This window comes from Lutra lutra, chromosome 3 (genome assembly GCF_902655055.1).
Source record: "Lutra lutra chromosome 3, mLutLut1.2, whole genome shotgun sequence".
Classification (NCBI taxonomy): Eukaryota; Metazoa; Chordata; class Mammalia; order Carnivora; family Mustelidae; genus Lutra; species Lutra lutra.
The window spans coordinates 136930514-136954653 of NC_062280.1; the positions used below are offsets into that span (position 1 = coordinate 136930514).

Here is a 24140-nt window from a genome sequence, read left to right on the forward strand (position 1 = left end):
CTGGTAATAGACATGCAAAGAAGAAAGAGAAAGGAATCCAAATGTATCATTAAAGAAAGCCAGCTAATTGTGAGAGAAGAGAGCAAGGAAAGAAAGAGAACTACCAAAACAACCCTGCAACAAGTAACAAAATGACAAATACATATCCATCGATAATTGCTTTGAATGTAAATGGACTCAATGCTCCAATCAAAAGACATAAAGAGATGGAATGGAAAAAAATAACCAAGACCCAGCTATATGCTGCCTCCAAGAGACTCATTGCAAACCTGAAGACACATGCACATTGAAAGTGAAGAGATGGAGAATGCATGCAAATGGATGTGAAAAGAAAGCTGGGGTAGCAATACTTACATCAAACAAAATAGAGTTTAAAACAGACTGTAACAAGAGACAAAGAAGGACACTCTATAATCATAAATGGAACAATCCAACAGGAAGATATAACAATTGTAAATATTTACGTACCTAAATACATAAAGCAGATGATAACAAACATAAAAGAAGTAACTGAGAGTCATACAATAGTAGTAGAGGACTTTAACACCTCACTTACATCAATGGACTGGTCATCCAAACAGAAAATCATCAAGGAAACAATGGCTTTGAATAACACATGGGATCATATTGAATTAACAGATACATTCAGAACATTCCATCCTGAAGTAGCAGAATATACATTCTTTTCAAGTACACATGGAATGTTGTCCAGAACAGAGAACAAATTAGACCACAAAACACGTCTCAACAAATTCACAAAGATCCAAGTCATAGCATGCATCTTTTCTGGCTACAACTATGAAAAGAATCAACAACAAGAAGAAGAAATCTGGAAAGATCACCAATACATGGAGATTAAATAACATGCTACTAAACAGTGAACAGGTCAATCAGGAAATCAAAGAGGAAATCAAAAGATACACAGAGTCAAATGAAACACAATGGTTCAAAATCTTTGGGGTGCACCAAAAGCTATTCTAAGAGGGAAGTTTGGAGCAATACAGAAAAAATGATGATGTTACAGAAGTTTTAGATGGATTATTTACATACAGTTCTACTTTTACACTGTATGAAATTTTAATGAAATAAAGTGGACAAAATTAGCTCTACAAGATATGCAGATTATAAAATAAAGTACTTTATGGGATAAGTCCTAAAAGAGTTGTTCATGCAGAACTGTCAATTATGAGCTGTTCTGGGTCTTGCTTAGTACTGTTTTTTTTTTTTTTTTTGGAGGGGGCAGGGGCCTCTGGTTAAATTTTGGTTTGTATATAGTTTTTTTAAAATTTAGAATTAAAGTTTTTATTTTATTTTTAGAAAAGATTTTATTTATTTGAGAGAGGGAGAGAGCAAGAGTGTGCACATGCGTGAGTGGTGGAAAGGGCAGAGGGAGAAGGAAAGAACCCTCAAGCCAGCTCCTCCATGAGCCCAGAGTTTGACCCAGGGTTCAGTCCCAGGACCCTGAGTTCATGACCTGAGCCAAAACCAAGAGTAAGACACTTAACCAACTGAGTCACCCAGATGCCCCTAGAATTAGAATTTTTAAATGGAAGTAGCAATTACAATTTTTAAACCTTTGGAGACTATCACCTTTAGTTTATAGATATACACGAAAGCTTTTTGTCTTGTCTTTTTCTGACAGCTTTAGCAGTTTTCATATTTTGGTCAAAGTTTCAACATTTTACCATATGAATTATATGGTTTTGTGTTCATTCCATACTACTTATAAATATATATTACCTATATTTATCTCTTATAGGAAAATATAAAATTTATCCCCTTAGAATAATATGTGTTTATATGTAATATAGTATATACCATATAATATATAATATACATAATATAGCATGCAATATATGTATTATGTAAAATACATAACATGTTATATGATTATATAAAAACTATTATATATAATATACAACTCAATGATATATTATAAATTATCTAGTTTAGTTTATAAATTTATAGAATTTATAATATAATTACATAATGTATAAACTAAAAATATGTGCTTATATAAACTATATACTGTGTATATTAAATTTGATTATAGGTACATGTTAATATATACATGTTATATTTTTATATATATAACTATATGTAAACATACATCTATTTTTCTAGGTTTTGTTTTTCTGTTTCTATAAAAGATCAATTTATATTATATATGTCCATAAACGAAATGTATATTTACATATTATAACATATACTAAATGTATATAACTCCATATTTTATATACATAATTGTATATCCTATATTGTGTAGTCTAACATATATTACATATAAATACACATATATTATCCTAAGGGGAAAATGTTATTTTTGTGTTTCTAAGAGATGAGTATATACATAAATATATATGCAATATGTATTTATAAACAGAATATACTACATATAAATACAGGTAATTGTAATTACCTGTAAATTATATACTATGTAATATATGATATATATTTAAACATGTACTATTCTAAGAGGGAAATATATTATCCTATTATAGTAATATCAATTTATTATATAATATTTATAACTATTATTTAATATATAATATATATTATAGTACACTGTATATAATATACATTTATATAATTGTATACATATTATTCCAAGGGGGAAAATGTTTTATTTTTCTGTTTGTCTAAGAGATTAATCAAATGGATACTTTTTTTCAATTGATAATCATTGAGTTCATCTCTCTCAAGGCAGTTTCTTTCTGACTATATATATTCCTTGACTTGTAATGGGGTTAGTTCCCAACCAACCCATTTTTGATTGAAGATATTAAAAGTAAAAAATACATTTAACACACAAAACCTACCCAACATCATAACTTAGCCTAGCCTACCTTTTCTTTTTTATGTTATGTTAGTCACCATACAGTACATTATTTTTTGACGTAGTGTTCTGTGATTCATTGTTTGTGTATAACACAGTGCTCCATGCAATACATGCCCTCCTTAATACCCATCACCAGGCTAACCCATTTCCCCACCCGCCCTCTCTTCTGAAACACTCAGTTTGGTTCCTGGAGTCTATAGACTCTCATGGTTCATCTCCCCCTCTGATTTCCCCCACTTCATTTTTCCCTTCCTTCTCATAACGTTCTCCTCACTATTCCTTATGTTCCATATATAAGTAAAACCATATGATAATTGTCTTTCTCTGCTTGACTTATTTCACTTAGCGTAATCCCCTCCAGTTCCAACCATGTTGATGCAAATGATGGGTATTCACCCTTTCTGATGGCCGAGAAATTTTACATTGTATATATGAGCCACATCTTCTTTATACATTCATCTGTTGAAGGGCATCTCAGCTCCTTATAGTTTGGCTATTGTGAACATTGCTGCTATGAACACTGGGGTGCATGTACCCCTTCTTTTAACTACATCAGTATCTTTGGGGTAAATACCCAGTAGCACAATTGCTGGGTCATAGGGTAGGTCTATTTTTAATAGAGGAACCTCCATACTGTTTTCCAATGTGGCTGTACCAACTTACATTCTGACCAACAGTGTTAGAGGGTTCCCCTTTCTTCGCATCCTCTCCAACATTTGTTGTTTCCTACCTTGTCAATTTTTGCCATTCTCTGGTGTAAGGAGGTATCTCAATGTGGTTTTAATTTGAATTTCCCTGATGGCTAATGATATTGAACTTCTTTTCATGTGTCTGTTAGCCATTCGTATGTCTTCTTTGGAGAAGCATCTGTTCATGTCTTCTGCCCATTTGTGGACTTATTTGTTTTTTTGGGTGTTGAGTTTGAGAAGTTCTTCATAGATCTTGGATACCAGTCCTTTATCTATAATGTCATTTACAAATATCTTCTGAAGTCAAACTCTCTCTCTTCATAGATGTCATGATACTTTATGTAGAAAACCCAAAAGTCTCTACCCCCAAATTACTAGAATTCATACAGAAATTCAGTAATGTGGCAGGATACAAAATCAATGTGCAGAATTCAGTTGCTTTCTTCTACACTAACAATGAAAATATAGAAAGGGAAATTAGAGAATCGATTCCATTTACTATAACACCAACAACCATATGATACCTGGGAATAAACCTAACCAAAGAGGTAAAGGATCTGTACTCAAGGAACTACAGAACACTCATGAAAGAAAGTGAAGAAGACACAAAAAGATGGAAAAACATTCCGTGCTCATGGATTGGAAGAATAAACATTGTTAAAATATCTATGCTGCCCAGAGCAATCTATACCTTCAACGCCATCCCGATCAAAATACCAAAGGTATTTTTCAAAGTACTGGGACAAACAACCCTAAAATTTGTATGGAACCAGAGAAGATCTCAAATCACCAAGGAAATGTTGAAAAAGAAAAACGAAGCTAGGGGCATTACATAGCCTGATTTCCAGCTTTATTACCAAGCTGTGATGACCAACACAGCATGGGGCTGGCACAAAAACAGACACATAGACCAATGGAACAGAGAAGAGAGCCCGGATATGGACCCTCAACCCTATGGTCAACTAATCTTCAACAAAGCAGGAAAAAATATCCAGTGGAAAAAGACAGTCTCTTCAATAAATGGTGCTGGGAAAATTGAACAGCTATGTACAGAAGAATGAAACTCAACCATTGTCTTACACCATACACAAAGATAAACACTAAATGGATGAAAGACTTCAACATGAGGCAGGAATTCATCAAAATCCTAGAGAAGAACACAGGCAGTAACCTCTTCAACATCAGCCATAGCAACTTCTTTCAAGACACATCTCCAAAGTCAAAGGAAACAAAAGCAAAAATGAACTTTTGGGACTTCATCAAGACAAAAGTCTCCTGCACAGCAAAGAAAACCATGAACAAAACAAAGCAGCCTAGTCTACCTTAATTGTGCTCAAAAACACATTATCCTACAGTTGGACAAAATCATCTAATAGGAAGTCTATTTTGTAGTAAAGTGTTGAATGTCTCATGTAATATATTGAATACTGCACTGAGTAGAAAAAACAAACATGGCTGTACAGACACACAATTGTTGTCAGGGTATCAATTGTACACGCTCACAATCACATAGCTGCTGGGAGCTGCAGCTGATGAAAATAATTGCACAGCAGATCACTAGCCTGGGAAAAGATCAAAATTCAAACTTCAAAGTGTGAGGTCTACTGAATGCTTATCACTTTCACACTGTTGTAAAGTCAAGCATTTTTTATTTTTATTTTTTATTTAAATTCAAGTTAGTTAACATAGTGTAGTATTGGTTTCAGCAGTAGAATTCAGTGATTCATCACTGAATTATATTTAATTATATTTAACACCCAGTGCTTATCCCAACAAGTGCCTTCTTTAATGCCCATCACCCATTTAACCCATCCCCTACTCCACATCCCCTCCAGCAACCCTGAGTTTGTTCTTTTAGCTATAGAGTCTCTCATAATTTACCTCCCCGTTTTTTTTTTAAAGATTTTATTTATTTATTTGACAGAGTGAGATCACAAGTAGGCAGAGAGGGAGGGGGAAGCAAGCTCCCCGCTGAGCAGAGAGCCCGATGTGGGACTCGATCCCAGGACCCTGAGATGATGACCTGAGCCGAAGGCAGAGGCTTAACCCACTGAGCCACCCAGGCGCCCCCATTTTTTTAATCTCATTTTTCCTCCCCTTCCCCTATGTTCATGTTTTGTTTCTTAAATCCCACACAAAATTGAAATCATATATTCATCTTTCTCTGACATTTCATTTAGCGTAATACACTCTAGTTCCATCCACGTTGTTGCAAATGGCAAGATTCCATCATTTTTGATGGCTGAGTAATATTCCATATCTATATCTCACATCTTCCTTATCTACTCATCAGTCGATGGGCAACAGCCAAATCATGAAAAGAGCCCAAAAGCCAAAATTTTTTTATTGGAATCTGTCTGTAATTCAAGATATGGTCCTTCTGAAATCTTGGAAACTAAGCTGAAGTACCAGGTTAAGCACAGTCCAAGAGATCTGTTCAGCAATACAGGCCCACATCAAGTAGAAGTCTCAGATACATAATCTAACCTTATACCTAAAGGAGCTAGAAAAAGAAGATCAAACAGATAAAGGAAATAAAGATCATACTCAATGGTGAAAGACTGGGAAAATTTAACTATGAATGAAGAGACGAAACTTCTGAGGAAAAATAATCAAATGGATGAATCTCATCTGTTTCAAGCTGAGAAAGATTTATTTCCTGAAGGCAGTGAAAATACAGGCCTTGGAAGCAGTAGTTCTAACTGCCAGGAGACAAAAGAATGAGTAGGATCCAATACCAGTAGAATGAGACAGTCTCAGAATCATCTACAAACTAAAATTCTTCTATCTCCTTTTGTGGTGCTTGGGAAAGAGACTTCATGATTTTTGAGAAAATATTTTTTGTCTTGGAGATTATTCAAACACTAGCTTACTATTTTGCAGAATGAATACTTATTAAGCTGACATGAGACCATCTCAGATGCACTAGGCAGGTTCACTGCACTGCTTGTTTTTCGGAATATTTGTGAATATTACACATTTTTTTTCTAAAATATTCTAGAGTATGCAAGGGTCAATAGAATTAAATATACCACTGTACTGGAAGAATTAATGTATCACTTTAGTGATATACTTGAACTAAATGACTAAAGGTTTAGGGGTACATAGAAACCACAATAATTTGTGTAACATTTTGAAGTGCATTAAATATTTTTAACATGATTCTTTAACAGCCAGTATTCTGTTTTTGTTATCAACACAAAGCATAATGACTATCCCAGATGCATGATTTTTAATTCACATATTTAAAAGTCATGTGACTTGTACAACTTCCCTGTCAAAATTACTGGCTCCCAAATTTATACCAGTTTCTTCAGCTGTATCTTTTGATTTTTAAAAAAATTCTGTAAAGTAGGTGTTATAGAATATAACACCTTTGCTGTCTTCATGAGTGGTGTATAATTGTATGATCCCTGTATGTAAACAGAATGCTTGTTTCTAAACAGGGCTTTTCTAAAAAAATAAAGATTTTATTTACCTATTTGAGAGAGAGAGAGAGCATGCAAGCATGAGCAGGGGTATGGCCAGAGGGAGAAGGAGACTCCCTACTGAACAGAAAGCACAACGTGGGGCTTGATCCCAGGACTCCAAGATCTTGACCTGAACTGATAGCAGCTGCTTAACCAACTGAGCCATCCAGGTGCCCCTGAATACTAATATAGAATTTTAGATAGCAGTAAATACTAAAGTTATAACAAGTAATATGTAAATGTTGTAAGAACTATACAATAATATTGAAGGAATCTCAGATTTGGGGCATTAAAATGTCAGTCAAAAAAGATGTATTATATGATTCCACTTATGTGAAATTCAAGAAAAAAGTAAAACTAATTTTTACTTTTCACTAATTTTAATTTTTACTTTACTTATAGAAATGTTCTATATATTGATTAGGGGTGTTGGTTAAATGCATATATAACCTATATATAATTTCATCAAGAGCCACTTAAGATTAGCACAATTTATAGCATTTGTTATGCCCCAACAAAAGCATAATTATATATGCATGTTTATGAGTAGACTTATATGCAGACATATACATAATTATATCATATTGACATAATATAAATTATACTAATATATAGCCACACACATATGCAAACTTCTTAAATGATGGCTTTTAACTGGAATTTCATATTAAACATCATTTTATGTTTGAATTAATAATTTATTAGTTATGGTAAAAAAAAATTAGATATAGCCAGCGGGACTCAGTTTAGATGATCTCAATTTTGTTGGCAACATCCAAAGCATCATAGTCAGGAGCCCATGAAATATATGCCTTCTTCTATCAGGCTTGATCAGGGTGTTGACCTTGGCACATCAATGTCCTAGAGCTTCCTCACAGCCTGTTTGATCTCGTGCTTGTTGGCTTTGACTCCACAGTGAACACAAGTGTGTTATTGTTTTCTATTTTCTTCATGGCTGACTCCATAGTCAGGGGAAATTGATGATGGCATAGTGGTCAAGCTTGTTTCTCCTGGGGGTGCTCTTCTGAGGATATTTGGGCTGCCTTCAGAGATGCAACGTCTTGGGCCCATCAGAATGTAGATGATCTGCAGATCTTTTTTTGAAGACCATGGATGACTTTCAGCACCACTTTCTTGATCTTCTAAGCCTTTGACTTGGCTTTGGGTTTGAGAGGGGCAGGGGCTTCCTTGTCTTTGTTGTCATCTTCATGGAAGGGTGAAATAATTTAATCAACAGAATCTAAAGCAGTATGCTTCCACTATAACTTAGGACCTGAGAACATATGTTTTATTTAAAGAATTCTCATCCTTTTCTCTTATGATAAGACTATAAAAATGACCATAATTTATTACAATTCCTGCCATCAAGAGATGCAGTCTGTTCTACTCCTTGAATCTGGACCGAATTGTAAATTTTCTTTGTACCACAGAATGATGTAGAAGCCACATTATACTAGTTTGAACCTGGGCTGTCAAGGGCTCTGTATTCTTTTGCTTGCTGTTTGTGGGACCTTTGGCACTGCTACCATGTGAACAAGCCTGAACTAGTCTGTTGGAGCATGAGATATCACATGGAGACATCCAACCATCCCATTTATTTATTTATTTATTTATTTAAGATTTTACTTATTTATTTAAAGCACATGAGTGTGAGTGAGCAGGGAGAGGGGCAAAGGAAGAGGGAGAAAAACCTCAAGCAGAATTTGTGCTGTGTGTGTGGAGCCCAACACCGGGCTCAATCTCATGACCCTAAGATCATGACCTGAACCAAAATCAAGAGTTGGATCCTTAACTAACTGAGCCACCCAGATACCTCTCCAACCACACCATTTTAGAATAGCCAATCCTCGGATGCCAAGTAGCTACCCGCAGATGTATGCATCATCCCGACTGTGATTAGTCAAATCCGTCCCTGATCAGCAGAACCACCCCGTCAAGCCCAACCTAAATTCAAAAGCCACATTATCATGAACGAAGTAAATGGTTGGTGCTATAAGTCCCTAATTTTTTGGGTGGTCCATTACACAGCAAAAACTAATTGCTCTCAGTCCATTATAATTCTTTACCGGAGACAGTAAATTTTTGGAACACTGCCATCTCTGGGCCAATATTAAACTTATGACTCCACAGTCTATGTTTACTGAGAATTATGAGCACTTGTTAAAAACACTTACCTTAATGGGATTCCTATAGAAAGACTCCTTTCCTGAAGATGGGAATGACATGGCAATGATACGCTCTGTAAGCCAAAATAGTCACTACTATGAATATCATTATAAATGTGAAACAGTATATGAGAACTGAACTTATATACAATCAGACTCCTTTTTCATAGAAAAGAACTTTCTGGATTAAGAATGACAGGGAAGAAAGCTACTTCTCAGTATAATCAAGAAAACATATTAAATTATCTACTATAATGACTGTTAAACTCACACAGTGTTCTTAAGACTCAACTGGTTCCCGCCATATGGGACAGATTTGTGTTGACCAGTGGTGAGAATTTATTTCCTATGTAGACACCAAAGAAAAATGAGAAATCTGGGTTCCAGCAATGGTGGGAACTCTCAGGGTGCCTTCCAGAGTTCCTGACTCAGAAATCTGAGATCTCTTATTCTCCAGAGTTTCTGGAAGAGAACAGGTCTTTCTGAAATCCTTGTACCCCAGAAAAACACTAGAACTCAAATTCCAAACCAAACAAAGGGAGCCAACTGGAAATCCATTCAATTTCCTGTAAGGTAACCAAGCAGCTCTGATTTGAGGGGATGATGCAGATTTTCCATTTTCGGGGATAAACTACAAATATGTTGTGCCGCCATAGTGGCTCATGTCTTCATGGATAAAGAATGCTTTGAAAGAACATGGCTCAGACAAAGCAAGAACCAGATGAACATAATTACTCACACACCAGAAAGATTTGATGTTAATACAAGTAAATCAACAGTTAAACTTTACAAACCAGTAACATAAGTGAGGTCTAAATCAAATCCATCCTTCTTGTACCGCTGTTTGTTTCCTGAAACCTGAGAGTTGAAAACAATAATTAACTTATGAGATGAAATATCATCATAAAAATAAAGAATATTATATAGATATCTAAAACCCTTGTATTTCCTGAAGCAAACATATTCTGAATCATAAAGATATTTTGCCTGCTTACCATCCTTCTGGCCAGCTGTTCAAGATGTCTCTTTTGATGAGCCAGATGAAAAACTCTTATAAGAATGACAAGTTGTAGAGGTCGAAAGAAAATTGTCAATCTAATGGTAAAGAAATTCATTTTTGCTTTAGAAATAGGATTTTGTCAATATGGATCAAGCCTAGAGCTGTGGTTCTTAACCAGGGGTGATTTTGCACACACAACAGCTCCCCTCCCCGCTCCCAAACCAAGCCTCCTAACCACCCACCTATATGATACTTGGCAATGTCTGGGGATATTTTTGGTTGTCACACTGTATGAGGGCATGCTACTTGTAGCTAGTGGGCAGAAGCCAGGAATGCTACTAAACACCAATGCACAGGACAGCCCTTATAACAAAAGAACTCTCTGGTCCAAAGTACCCGTAGTGCAGAGGTTGAGAAACTCTGGGGGAGAGAAATAGTTATATGATAGAATTTGTGGATTGAACTTTTGTGATTTAAGATGAGCATTTTCCCATCATTTTCACATCAAAACTTTCTTCTGTCAAAATGGTTCTTGTTCACCTGTGTCTTTCCCATCAGTATAGTATATGACACATTATCAGGCAGGCAGCTAACACATTATCAGGCAGGCAGCAGATTAAGATATTTCCCGAGTGTGCTAGCTGGTGGCTCTCCGACCATCAGAAAAAAACATGATGGCAGAGAACTGGATGGTTTGAATATGTGCTTCTCTAACTTGAGTGTGCATATGATTCAGTAGGTCTGGAGTAGGGCCTGAGGTGTTTTTCCTCTTGCATTTCTAGCAAGTTCCTTGGTGATACTGAGGTTGCCAGTCAGAGGACCTTACTGGATCTAGTTATTTTAAAACAACTCCAAAAGCCTATCATAGGACATCACATTTTACTGGGACCTGAATTGAATCCTAAGCTGTTGGAGTACAGAAAGGATCAAGATGTTGGGACTAATGAGTGAGCCACCCAACATCTATATCTCAATATACATCTGTTCCTTTTCTTCATTGCTACTATAGCAAGAGGAAAAGCAGGGGAGAGGGGGGACATTTTCAGTCTCTCATACACATTTTAGTTTCCTGATACATAAACAGTTCTAATGTTGCCTCAGCTTTCTTCATTTCAGCTATACTGCAAAATTCCACTACCATGGTTCTACCTATGTCACCTTGTTTTCTGTTCCATTTGTTCTTTCTGAGAGAAATCATCTTGGGAGTCACCCAAATTTTGGATATGTTCAAACTAGTACTCTCTTGGTTACAGGAAAAACCCAGGAATTTCATGTGTAAGGAACTTGTAATTGAAGCTCAATGGGAATTCAGTGGGAATTTCTTTTTTTTTAATTAAAATTCAATTAGCCAACATATAATATATCATTAGTTTTTGATGTAATGTTCAATGATTCATTAGTTGCCTAGAATACCCAGTGGTCATCACATCACATGCCCTCCTTAATGCCCATCGGGAGTATCACAATGCCTGGCTTCAAGCTGTATTACAATGTTGTGATCATCAAGACCGCATGGTGCTGGCACAAAAATAGACACATAGATCAATGGAATGGAATAGAGAGCCCAAAAATGGACCCATAACCTAGGGTCAACCAATTTTTGAAAAAGCAGGAAAGAACTCCAATGGGAAAAAACCGTCTTTTCAATAAATGGTACTGGGAAAGTTGGACAGCCACATGCAGAATGAAACTGGACCATTTCCTTACACCATACACAAAGATAAACTCAAAATGGATGAAAGACCTAAATGTGAGATAGGAATCCATCAAAATCCTAGAGGAGAACAAAGGCAATAACCTCTTAAACCTCAGTGGGAATTTCAAAATGTAGAGAAGCTAAAGTGAGTACAAGAGGCAAAGTCCCAACTTTCTTCTTTGGGTGCTCCATGTCCTTTATTTAGCTAAAGGTAGTTAATTTGTATACCCTTTACTCTTCCCTAAATACAACCATCCTTTAGTTTCTAAGTATGTGGAAATTTGTCTAAATATTTCATTTTTGGTAGCTTATTTGGCTCAGGATTGGCACATTCAGACTTAGAAAGATTATACAAAAGGAAAAATACAGAAAAAGCTGCCCCACCAAAAAAAGAAAAAAATTAAACTTTAAGAGAAATAAACATATATATCTTATGTGGGTATAGTTTGAAGAGACTTAAAGTCACAAAACATATAAATAATATCAATCAGTAGAGTCATTACAATAATGACAGCATCCAAGAAGTTAAGTGCATCAGAAAAATAGTGTCACAGCCTTAGAGCAAGTGGGCTGTGAGGATTGTGCAAGAGAAACACACAGTCCAGTATTTTGGTTTGCAAACTCTGGCTTTGTGCCTACAGTAGAATCCCTGTAGGCTGGGATTTCCCCTGTAAAAGTTGAACTTCTATCCACTTTGCCTTTCTCCCCAACACTGGCTCTTTTAGCCAGGAGCACTGGTGCTCCAAGGAACTCTTCTTTGAAATCTGGGGTAGCTCCTCTAAGGCTCTGAGTAACCTCGGGGTAAAAACTGTCCTTGGTTCTGAAGTAGGAGGATAGAAGTTCCGCAGAAGAGGAGACAAGTAGCCTTCTGAAATGCTCTACATGAAATGAGACTGGGGAATTAGTCCCTGACTCTCACTGCTGACATCTTCCAGGGCTTGGCCCACTTCATTCACCTTTTCATAAATCCAGCAAGCAAAGAAAATCAGCTGCTGCCTCACCTCCAAGCTTCACTGATGGGATGAGCATGCCACAGATCTCTTAATGCACTTCACCATAAATATTTTTTCAACCGAGGTAGGGGATTGTTCATGACCTATTATCTAGTATTGATACACTGTCAGATTTTATTTAGATTCAGCTCTTGTTGAGATTTATATTCATAGCTCACACACATTTTCCTCTTAATAATGTGCACACAGACACACAATAGTTGCCTGGACCCACTTTGCAAACTCTTTAATCTTTACCTGTTGAAGGATCTGCAACATATTGCTGGAAACTAGAGTGCCAGCTGCAACAATAATATTAAAGCCCAATCCAGGAGAAATTAGAATTTGGATTGTTTTCTTGTTGACCATTCCTCCAAGGATAATAGTTTTTCTTTTAACTTTTTTTTTTTTTTAGTTGTTGGTCTAGTGTTCCATGATTCATTATTTGCATATAATGTCCAGTGTTCATTGCAATGTGTGCCCTCCTTAATACCCATCATCAGACTAACCCAACCCTAACCTCCTCCCTCTGAAACCCTCAGTTTGTTTCCCAGAGTCCATAGTCTTTCATTGTTCGTATCCTGCTCTGATTCCACCCCCTTCATTTTCCCCTTCCTTCTCCTAATGTCCTCCATGCTATTCCTTATGTTCCACATATAAGTAAAACTATATCATAATTGTCTTTCTCTGCTCGACTTATTTCACTTAGCATAATCCCTTCCAGTTCCATCCATGTCAATCCATATATACAATGGAATATTACTCGGCCATAAGAAAGGATAAATACCCATCATTTGCATTGAGGAGAATTATTTTGATAAAGAGGGACACATTTGTTGGGTTGCCTTGGTAATTATTTGGGGATGTTGCTCATAGCAGTACAAAAAAGCTTCACATGCTTTTAAACAATTAATCAAACTTACCCTTCTACATATGCTCAAAGAAGAACATCCATCAAAAAAAATAAAGTAATAGCTAAAGAAATTGAATGATATTCCAAAGGAATATACGTTGTGCTATTAGTGACGATCAGGTCTGTAATGATGAGAGACAGATCCACAAAGACCAGCATAATTCCAAATATTCTACAACAGAGAAATAGAATAAAGATAAAGTGTTTTTTACTCTTAAAGTTAGACTACATTTAGGCCAATCCTATATCAATCCCGTTGTAAATTCACTCACTGTAGTACTAAGGGATTAAAAAGGGACACAGTCAGACTACATGATTTTCTAAACTAAATATTTTGGTTCAAATTTTAACATTACTCTCTAACTTGCAAAACAGTTGACCCTTTACAAATTTACACACCAATCAGTTATATGAAACCTGGTATGTCATTTCCCTCAGAAATGAGACTTTATATGTTCATAATGAATACTTCATACTTGTCAAAAAAAATTATGACTAAAAGTTTAAATATAGTTCTTTACTACTGAATCTGACCCAGCGTGCAACATCCTCTCATGGTGGGACTTACTCATTTACCTCAATGTAGATATACATTTCTATTGACTAACCTAAATTCCTAAAGGCCCTTTAGTCCATCTGTGCTCTTTAGGAACCATGGATGTCTTTCCTAACCTTCAAATGGTATATTAGACACCACAGGTCCAAGTCAATGATTCTATCCAATGTGATGATAGGTCCAGTCTTGGGGGACCAGTTGCACATGCTGGCAAACACAGACAGATCTGGTCTATTAGCTCAACTCATTTCTGCTAAGGAATTCTCTGCATCCTGTCAACTCATACAATTTACTGTTTACAATTTAATATTACTCTCCTTCTCCAAAAAGGTATTTCTCTTCCCTTAACCCACTCCAGTACAGCAACAGACACAGTCAATTGAAGTTTCCTGTCAGTTTAAGGGTGAAGCCTAGGAGAAAGAGAATGCCTTCTATGACCTGTTCATCCTTTTTTACACCTCCCTTCAAAAGACAAAGAATATTACATATAGTGGCTTACCATGAGAAGACATTACAAAGAGTATCATGGGAACTCTGTATTCCTATGTGTGACCCTGAGAGCAAACATCCCAAATCTCAATGTGTGTGTGTGTGTGTGTGTGTGTGTGTGTGTGTGTGTGTGTAGAGATACATATTTATGTATATATTCATCATAGCACACACTACTTCGGAGAATCCTTCGGTGGATGGGGCTGTCATTCACTCTGGCCAGGGCTAAAGGATTAAAAACAGACACGGTAAGACATCACATGACTTCCAGACTTACTTTCTTAGTTGAACTTATAAACTCACTGACACTTAGAAAGTTCACATGCAAATCATTTATTTGAAACCTAATATCTCGTTTGCCCTAGAAATGAAGACTTAAACATGTTTGTAATAAGTATTATGGACCTAGCAAAAACACAGATGACTCAAGGATCAAGTACAGATCTTAACTACTGAGCCTGGCCAGTGTGGAACGGCCTATTATGGTGGAACTGATCTCAAATTCACCCTCAATTTGCAGGTATACCTCCTTCTTTCCCATCTAATTTCCTGCTTCTCCCGTCCCTCCTTCACCGCTTCTCACCTCCCAAGCTTGCCTTCCCTGCCCTCAGATGGTGTCAAGTAGCTGGCAGGTCGGAAACAGGGGCTCCCTCCACATGACTGTGGCTTTGGGAGAGTGGCTTCACATGGTGGCAAAGCTCTGGAGGGTGAAGGATCCAAGTTTGATTAGCTCCTTTCTTTCTGCTGAGGGCTCCTCTGCCCCCTGCCTACGGCTACCTCCTCCTGTCTTCAATAGCATTCTGTCCCATCTTCACCCAATCAAGTAAGTCTCGTACACAGGCATTCTGGAAATATCTGAAAGGGTTTGGTTGGTAGTCACTAGGAGGAAGAAGGATCCTCCAAGGACCTGTTCTTCTTTAACCCAACTGGAGCCAAAAAGGATAAACAGTTGCCTATAGGTGCTACATTGAAAAGATTCAGAAAGAGTCAAAGACATTGTATTGTCATGGGCGTTCCTAGGAATGCATTGGCAACTTCATCCCTTTCTCTCATTGTATTTATGTTTGTGTGTGTCTTTGAGCATCTGTTTTAATATATAAATATTTTCATATATGTCCATATAGATATATATTTATCTTTATTCACTTATAGCTCATTCACATTTACTGGTGACTTCATAGCCATCTGATTTCAATTCAGTCAGGGCAGTTCTAAAGAATAAAGAGGCACATAGTCAGATACCACATGTAATTCTAGAGTGACTTTTTTTCTATTTAAATAGCTACAACTGCTGTATACATATGATCTGGTCAACCTTTAAAAATTCATGTATATACCACCTAAATGAACCTGGTAGGTCATTTTTTATTAGAAATGGGGCTTTATTTAAGATGGTAATGATAGAGCTACGCTATCACCCTGCAAATTGCACGACTGTGTATCTATCCCAAAGATACAGATGTAGTGAAAAGAAGAGCCATATGTACCCCAATGTTCATAGCACCATGGCCACAATTGCCAAACTGTGGAAAGAGCCAAGATGCCCTTCAACAGATGAATCGATAAAGAAGATATGATCCATATATACAATGGAGTATTATGCCTCCATCAGAAAGGATGAATACCCAACCTTTGTATCAACATGGATGGGAGTGGAGGAGAATATATATATATATTCTATATATAGAATATATATATATTAAATATATAAAATAATATATATTATTAATATAAATAAAATATATATTTTTTATAATATATATATATTTTAAGATTTTATTTATTTGTCAGAGAGAGAGAGGGAGAGAGAGCGCGCAAGCACAGGCAGACAGAATGGCAGGCAGAGGCAGAGGGAGAAGCAGGCTTTCCGCTGAGCAAGGAGCCTGATGTGGGACTCAATCCCAGGATGCTGGATCATGACCTGAGCCGAAGGCAGCCCTCAACCAGTTGAGCCACCCAGGCGTCCCTGGAGGAGAATATATTGAGTGAAATAAGTCAAGCAGAGAGAGTCAATTATCATATGTTTTCACTTAGTTGTGGAACATAAGGAATAACATGGAGGACATTAGGAGAAGGAAAGGAAAAGTGAATTGGGGGAAATAGGAGGGGGAGACAAAGCATGAGACACTGTGGACTCTGAGAAACAGAGGGTTTTGGAGGGGAGGGGAATGGAGGGCTAGGTGAGCCTGGTGGTGGACATTAAAGAGATCATGTATTGCACGGAGCACTGGGTGTGGTGTATAAACAATGAATCTTGGAACACTGAAAAAATAAAATAAAAAGATGCTAATGACTATGTTAGGCCTACAAATAAATAATCCATTAATCCATAAGAAGTTCTATACTGTCACCCTAATCCCTATGTGTAACAGCCTTTTTTGTAGAAATTATTTCAAATTCAATTTCAATTTGGAGGCACCCATCCCTCTTATTCATTTAAATTCCTAGTTCTCATGGCTTTCTCTCTTTTCCTTACTTTCATTAAGGGTTTGGCTGCTACTAAGGAAGACAAATGTACTCAAGTGAAGAAGCATCCCTCTTATGGCTTCCGCTCTTATTCAACTAAATCTTAAAAAAAAAAAAAGAAGAAGATAGGAAGTTACCTACATATACTACAGTAAGAACTTAGAAGCAGTATTAAAGATACTCTATTGCCATGGATGCCCAGGTGTTTTAGGGTCAAGCAACTAACAACATGAGACAGAGGCTCCCTCCAGTATGATGGCAGATTTGGGTTTGGAGGATCAGTTTAATGCAGCAGCAGAACTCCAGAGGGTCATGGACACAACCAGTGTATTACCTCCATTCTTTTCTGCTGAGGGCTCCATTTTTCTGTCCACTGCTGACTCCTCCTTATTTCAAATACCATTCTGTTCTTTCTTGGCCCACCCTAGTAGAGTCTCCTATATAGGCAATCTGATATTTTAAGGATTTGCTTCCTACTAACTAAGGGTAACAAACATACTTAGAGGAAGAAACATCCCTTTCATGACTTGCTCCAATTTTATTTAAGTGGAACTTTAAAAGATAAAGAGTTACCTATAGATGTAATTGTGAGAAGACTTAGAAACAGCTTTTTGTGGGGCACCTGGGTGGCTCAGAGGGTTAAAGCCTCTGCCTTCAGCTCAGGTCATGATCCCAGGGTCCTGGGATCAAGCCCCGCGTCGGACTCTCTGCTCCGCAGCAAGCCTGCTTCCCTTCCTCTCTCTCTGCCTGCCTCTCTGCCTACTTGTGATCTCTGTCTGTCAAATAAATAATAATTAAAAAAAAAAGAAAAGAAACAGCTTTTTGCTGTACTGCTTTGGATGCTCCTGAGAGTTAATTTCATAAATTTCAATCTTCATTTCTTTCTGTTGTATTGCTGTGTGTGTGTGCATGCGTATGAATGTATAAGGGTTGATGTTGATAAGAGTATGTATATGTATATATGTACTTATTACTTTACACACACACACACACACACACATATATATATATATGTGCTTTTCAATTTGACATTTCATGGCTGCCTTCCTCATAGTGTTCTGATGTTAATTCGTAATGGTTTGGGCTAAAGGATTAAAAAGGTACATGGTCAGATACCACATATATTTCTAGATTTACTTTTTTTGTCCAAACAATTGTAATTACTCTATGCTCATGAACTGGTTGATCTTTAAAAATTCATGTATTGGTAAATTGAATCTGATATATCATTTTTTATATTAGAAATAAGGCTTTAGACTGCTGGGCAATATGGTGGAATGTGAGGATCCTATGCTCCCCTCATTCCATGGATACACCTAGACAACACCTACCTCAGTATAGATAACCCCCAAAATAACCCAAGAGTGGCAGAACAGACTCCACAGTGCTAAATGTAGAGAAGAGACCACATCAAAGAGGGTAGGAAGGGCAGAGACACAGTCAAGAACTAAATGGACCCACAGAACTCCACACAGGGGTGAGGGATGTGGTGGACACAGAAAGGATAGATGAGAAGACCCCACACCAGGCACCCAGGCATGGGAAACAAGCACAGAGAAGACAAACTGCCATAACATTGGGCTTTGAAAGCTGGAGGGGAGCAACTTTACTAGTTCTTACAATCAGTGGGACACAATGCCTGGCACTTTAAAAATCAGTGGGCTCAGCTCTGGGAGAGCTGGAGGACAATATGAAACTAAGTACCTGCTCTTAAAGAGAAAGCACAACAAGCAGCTTCCCAAGATAGAGCACTGACACAACAATTTGAAAAACACCTGGGGTAGGTACAAAGGAAGGAGATTTATTTACTAATCTGAGAGCATGTTCTGGAGGGGGAGGGAAACTTTGGGAAACATCTCCAAGAACAAAAGTGCTGGCAGGTGTCATTTCCCTCACCAATCTCTCAGCCAAGTTACATAGACACTTGTGGGAACCAGTGCAGCACACTCTCCACCTAGCTTACTAACAGTGTATTCTGCACCCCTGTTCTCCTGCTGACATGTCCCTACAATCCCAGACTGGACAGGAGTTTTCCATGAGTGCCTGCAGGTCTCTTTCTGTACTGGATCACTGTAGACCAAGCACCCCTCTCTCATAGCAGAGAGACCCATAGCAGGAGATCTTCCAAAGCTGTGTCACAAGCAGTATGCCAGCATCCCTAACAGGGGCCATTGCCACTCCAAAGTGACCCATGCCCTGGTGTAAGGGAAAAATAATCATGTACACCAGTTCAACTGTAGACCCAACAGTGAGTGGGAGACAAACATCTGGTCTGACTGAATGCCCTGCCACCAACAAAAGCTTCTCAGAGCACAAGTCAGAGTGCCCTGCAGTGGCAAATGGCAAATAGTCTGACTCAACTCAAGCTGGAGGTGGCCCCAGACTGGCCCACTAAAACACAGGGAACAAACCCTGCCCATAATAGGCAAAGAGAGCCATTGCTAATGACTGGACTGAAGGCAAGCAAAGCTCAGCTGCAACAGGAGGGCACACACAACAAACATAGAAGACACTCCTGAAGTGCCAGGTTCTGTTGAACAGGGGACTGCACTATAGCACACCACTGGAACTCTTCTTTCAAGAGCAGGAGATGTAGCTACTTTCCTAACACACAGAAACAGACACAGAGTTAGACAAATGAAAAAATAGAGGAATATGTCCCAAATGAAAAAAACAGGACAAAAATCACAGCAAGAGACCTAACAAAATGGAGATAAGTAACATGCTTGATAGAGAATTTAAAGTAATGGTCATAAACCTATTCACTGAACTTGAGAAGAGAGTGCAGAACTTGAGTGGGAACTTCAACATAGAGAAAGAAATCATAAAAAAGAACCAATCAAAATGAAAAATTCAAAATTAAAAAAAAACAGAAAAAAAAGAAAAATTCAGTAACTGAGATTAAAAATACATTAGAGGGAATGAGTACTAGAAGCAGAAAAATGAATCAGTAACCTAGAGGACAAAGTAATGCAAAGCAATCAAGCTGAAATTGAGAAAGGAAATAATAATAATAATAATAATGATTATGAGAATATATTATGAGAACTCAGTGCCATCATCAAGCATAATAAGATTCACATTATAGGGATTCCAAAAGGAGATGAGAGATAAAATGGCAGAAAATTTATTTGAAGAAATAAAGTGGAAAACTTCCCTAACCTGGGGGAAGAAACAGAAATCTGGATCCAGGAGGCAGAGACACCCAAACAATATCAACCCAACGAGGTCTACACCAAGACACATAGTAATTAAGATGGCAAAAAATTGTGATAAAGAGATAATTTTTTAAAAGATTTATTTGAGAGAGAGTGCACACACAAGCGAGTAGAGTGGCAGGCAAGGGGAGAGGGAGAAGCAGGCTCCCCTCTAACCAGAGCACCCTATGTGAGGCTCAGTCCCAGGATCCTGGGATCATGACCTGAGACAAAGGCAGACATTTAACCAACTGAGCCACCCAGGTGCCCTAAAGAGAGAATTTTTAAAGCAGAAAGAGAAAAGTAAACAGTTACATACAAAAGAAACCCCATAAGCCTATTAACTGATTTTTCAGCAGAAATTTTGCAGATTGAAGGGAGTGGTCGATATATTCAAAGTGCTGAAAGAAAAAAAACTTTCAACCAAGAGTACTCCATCCAGCAAGTTTATCATTCAGACAGGAGAAATCAAGAGTTTCCCTAAACAAACAAAACTTAAACCAATTCATCATCAGTAAACCAACCTGACAAGAAATTTAAAGCTGACTTTAAGTGAAAAGAAGAGATCATAGGCAAGAGTAAGAAAATAAGAAGCACAAAAGCAGTAACACTAAATCTATAAAAATCAATCAAGGGATTCACAAAACAAAAGATGTAAAGTAGGACACCATCTAAAATGGGGGAGGAGTAAAAATTTAGTGCTTTTAGAATGGGTTCAAATTTATTTTATTATGTCATGTTAGTCACCACACAGTACATCATTAGTTTTTGATATGGTGTTCATGATTCATTATTTATGTATAACACCCAGTGCTCCATGCAATCCATGCCCTACTCAACACTCATCACCAGGCTCACCCATTCCCCCACACCCTCCCTTCTAAACCCTCAGGTTGTTTCCCAGAGTCTATCGTCTCTCATGGTTCATCTCCCCTTCTGATTTCTCCCCTTCATTTTTCTCTTCTTTTCCTAATGTCCTCCATGCTATTCCTTATGTTCCACAAATTAATGAAACAATATGATAATTGACTTTCTCTGTTCGACTTATTTCACTCAGCATAATCTCCTCCAGTCCCATCCATGTTATGTAAAAGTTGGGTATTCATCCTTTTTGATGGTTGAATATTTAAGCAACCATCAACTTAATATAGGCTGCTATATGCATAAGATATTATATATAAACCTAATGGAGCCACAAATCAAAAACCAGAAATAGATATGTAAAAAAATAAAGAGAGGAATCCAAGTATATCACTAAAGAAAGCCAACGAACCATGACAGAAAAGAGGAAAAGAAACAGAGGAACTATAAAAACAACCATAAAATAAGTAACAAAATGGCAGTAAGTACATACCTATCAATAATTACTTTGAACATAAAAAGACTAAATGCTCCAGTCAAAAGATGTAGGTGATGGAATGGATTTAAAAAAAGAAAAAAAAAAAAAAAGCAAGACTCATTTATTTGCTGCCTATAAGAGACACACATCAGAACTAAAGACACATGCAGATTCAAAGTAAAGGGATGCAAAAGCGTCTATCACACACATGGAAGTAGAATTAAAGCTAGGATAGAGGGCGCCTGGGTGGCTCAGTGGGTTAAGCCGCTGCCTTCGGCTCGGGTCATGATCTCAGGGTCCTGGGATCAAGTCCCACATCGGGCTCTCTGCTCAGCAGGAAGCCTGCTTCCCTCTCTCTCTCTCTGCCTGACTCTCCGCCTACTTGTGATCTCTCTCTGTCAAATAAATAAATAAAATCTTTAAAAAAAAAAAAAAGCTAGGATAGAAATACTTATACTGGACAAAATAGATGTTCAAACAAGGAATGTAACAAGGGATAAAGAAGGACACTATATAATAATCATAAAGGGAACAATTCAACAAGAAGGTATAATAATTGCAAATATATATGCATCCAACATGGGAGCACCCAAATACACAAAGCTATTCCTAACAAACAAAATAATTGATAGTAACCATTCATAGTAATACAATAATAGTGTGTGTGTGTGTGTGTGTGTGTGTATATATATAAAATAGGGGAATTTACCACCCCACATACATGAGGGACAGATCATCCCAAGAGGGAATCAACAAGGAAACAGTGGCTTTATTTTGTTTTTAAGATATATATGTATATATATGGAGCAAAAAAGGGGGTCGGACAAAAGGAGAGAGAGAATCTCAAGCAGACTCCATGCTGAACATGGAGTCCAATGCAGGGCTCAATCTCACAACCTGAGATCATGACTTGAGCCAAAATCAAGTTGGATACTTAACAGACTCAGCCACCCAGGCACCCTGGAAACAGTGGCTTTAAATGACACATTGGATTAGATGGATCTAACAGATATATTTAGAATATTTCATCTTAAAACAGCAGAATACATCTTCTTCTCAATTGCACGTGCAACATTCTCCAGAATCAATCACAGTTTAGGCCATAAAACAGGTCTCAACAAATTAAAAAGGACTGAACGCATACCATGCATCTCTTCTGACCACAACACTATGAAACTAGAGATCAACCACAAGAAGAAATCTGGAAAGAACACAAATAACTGGAGATTAAATAACACACTACTAAACAATGAATGGGTCAAACAAACAAACAAAAATAAATAAAAAAGACATCAAAACAACATGAAGACAAATGAAAACAAGAATACATTGGTCCAAAATCTTTGGGATGAAACAAAAATAGTTCAAAGAAAAGTTTGATGCAATAAAGGGCTACCTCAAGAAGCAAGAAAAGTCTCAAACAACCCAGCCTGACATCTAAAAGAGCTGGAAAAAGAACACAACCCCAAACCAGTAGAAGGAAGGAAGTAATAAAGATTTGAACAGAAATAAACAAAACAGAAACTAAAAATAAATGAAACAGATCAATGAAACCTGGAGCTCTTTTTTTAAAAAAGATCAACAAAATTAATAAAATCAATAAACCTTTAGTTTAACTCATCAAAAAAAAAAAAAGAGGGAAAGGACTCAAACAAAATCAGAAATAAAAGATGAAAAATAACACCATAGAAATACAAAGGATTTTTAATATTATGAAAAAGTATAAATTGGACAACCCAGAAAAACTGGATCTATTCTTATAACATGATCTTCCAAAACTGAACCAGAAATAAAGAGAAAATTGGAATAGACTAATTACCAGCAATGAAATTGACACAATAATCCAAATCTTCCAACAAACAGAGAAGTCTAGGACCATATATCTTCACAGGTGACTCCAATGAAACATGAGGAGAATAATAACTATTCTCCTCAAAGTATTCAAAAAAAAGAAGAGGAAGAAAAGCTTTCAAATTCATTTTAGAAGGCCATCTGTGATACCAAAACCAGATAAAGAGACTACAAAAAAAAAAAAAAAAAGAAGAAGAAGAAGAACTACAGGCCAATATCTCTGATGAACACAGATGCAAAAACCATAAACAAAATATTAGCAAACTGAATGCAACAATACATTAATAAAATCATTCATCCCAATCAATGTTGTTTCCTCTAGGTCTGCAAAAGCAGTCCAATATTTGCAAATCAATATGATATACAAGAGAAAGAATAAAAACCATATGGATTATTTCCATATATGCAGAAAAAGCATTTGATAAAGTACAACCATTCATGATAAAAACCCTCAACAAAGTAGGTTTAGGGGAACATA

The 24140-nt window shown here is 37.0% G+C and overlaps 1 protein-coding gene and 1 pseudogene across 1 annotated transcript in view; both read right to left on the reverse strand.

The window, feature by feature from the left end:
• Positions 1 to 24140, reverse strand: part of LOC125096359 (28S ribosomal protein S31, mitochondrial-like) — a 764428-nt gene that overhangs the window by 22169 nt on the left and 718119 nt on the right. The gene's annotated exons all lie outside the window — the stretch shown is intronic.
• Positions 1 to 24140, reverse strand: part of LOC125095623 (phosphatidylinositol 3,4,5-trisphosphate 3-phosphatase TPTE2-like) — a 62751-nt pseudogene that overhangs the window by 19085 nt on the left and 19526 nt on the right.